Here is a 1,706-nt window from a genome sequence, read left to right on the forward strand (position 1 = left end):
TCTGGGGAGAGGTGAGGAGGGGACCCGTGCGCCCGCCGAGTCGAGGATAGGCAAACCCGCGCGCACCTGCGTCTTCTCTGAATCACCCGGTACAGAAGTGGGTGGAGCGGGGTTCATCAACCATACCCGGCATGCGAGTCGTCGGTATCTGATAAACGCGTACACCCAGAAAAAAACAATTCTTGTCCTTAGTGACTTTACATTTTGAGCTTGACTCGTGCAAGAACAAAAGGTGCGAGGCAAATGCTATGTTTAGTTTAACCACGCTTACGAGAGCGCGACAGCGTAGAGTAGGGCTGGGCAGGGGGCGGGGAGGGGAAAGGCGTTTGACTCCACGCTCTCGCGCTGTCGCGCTCTCCCGCCCCCAGACCCTTGCTTTCCCTCTCGCCCTAAATCCACGCTCTCGCGCTCACGCTCTCGAAAGCGTGGCTAAACTGAATATAGCAAAAGCAAATTTACTCGGGGCAATGCAAATTTACTTCGGACTTTGGTCTGTGGAGCACTGATTCTCCATGCCCCACTTGAAAATGTTCTTGTTCATCGTGAAACAAAGTGCAAAATCCAAAGTAGTGACGTAGTCGTAGTTAACACGTTGAGTGCGGCGCCAAAAAAAAGAAGGATGTCCCAGGAGCCGAAGGTTTTTCTAAACGCCATACATTGGGGCCCACAGTGTGGGTCACGTCGCCCTGTGGGACATAATGCTGTGACCCACGGTGTGGGTCACAACGCACTCAACGTGTTAACAAGAGGGGGCAACAAAGTCTCCTGAGTCCCGCGGGGTCCTAGCCTGTAGCGGTCAAGCGGGCTGCACCCAGAAAATCGTTTCTTTGAAACAAAGAAAATTGGCCCATATTTCTTTGATATAGACGTAAAGAAATGATTTTTTTTTTTTTAAATCGAAGATCCTCTTTTGATTCAAAGAAATGGTTATTCTTGGATAAAAGAAGGCTTCTTTGATTCAAAGAAAGCATTTCTTTACGTCTATCAAAGAAACGATTCTCTAGTCTCTAGGTGTCGTCGGTGGTGTCCTCGAGACCTGTGGGGTGGTCCGCGGGGTCCTCGGAGACTCGCGGGGGGTCCGCGGGATCCTAGCAGTTTCGCGGGGTGGTCCACGGAGTGTATTTGCCGGTATTGTGCCAGTCTATGAGTCGCGCGGAACAGGTTTTGCACTATTATCGGCCTCCTTTTTAGTGCTTGTTTCAAGGGCACACATGAGTTTTATTATTTTTCTATATTTGTCGCAAGAATAGATTTTGCTTGGTATGTAGTTATCTGCCCTTTGATCGTTTAATCCCAGAGAACACGAAAATGTCACGAATAGGTCATTTTCGGTCATTTGACGTCAAAATGACCGAGTTTTTGCCCAAATTTTGACCTTTCTCGTGACCAAATTAGTCCTTTTGATGTCAATATGACGTCCTCGTGAGTTTTTCGTGTTTATTGGGATATCAATAAAACCACTTTATTTCTCATACTCTAACGGCTTGCATTCAATTGCTAGTTCCGTCTTTTTCGTGGTTTAGTTTTTCTTTCTACTCCGGGCTCCGAAATTCATTCATTTCAGGCCGAGTGTCGAGCAAATTAAATACGGATCTGCGCGGTAGAATGGTGTTGCCCTCCTTACTCCTTACAGCCTTAGCCACGATGTCACCGGAATAGCAGAAGGTGAACAGCTGAATGAAGGTCCACATCACGTAGACGGCGCT

The 1,706-nt window shown here is 48.1% G+C and overlaps 1 protein-coding gene across 1 annotated transcript in view; it reads right to left on the reverse strand.

Moving 5' to 3' along the window:
- The window catches only part of LOC127748818 (uncharacterized), a 12,533-nt gene that overhangs the window by 1,376 nt on the left and 9,451 nt on the right, over window positions 1-1,706 (reverse strand). The window lies entirely within an intron of this gene.

This window comes from Frankliniella occidentalis, unplaced genomic scaffold (assembly GCF_000697945.3).
Source record: "Frankliniella occidentalis isolate FOCC.00 unplaced genomic scaffold, Focc_3.1 Scaffold14, whole genome shotgun sequence".
NCBI classification, from domain to species: Eukaryota; Metazoa; Arthropoda; class Insecta; order Thysanoptera; family Thripidae; genus Frankliniella; species Frankliniella occidentalis.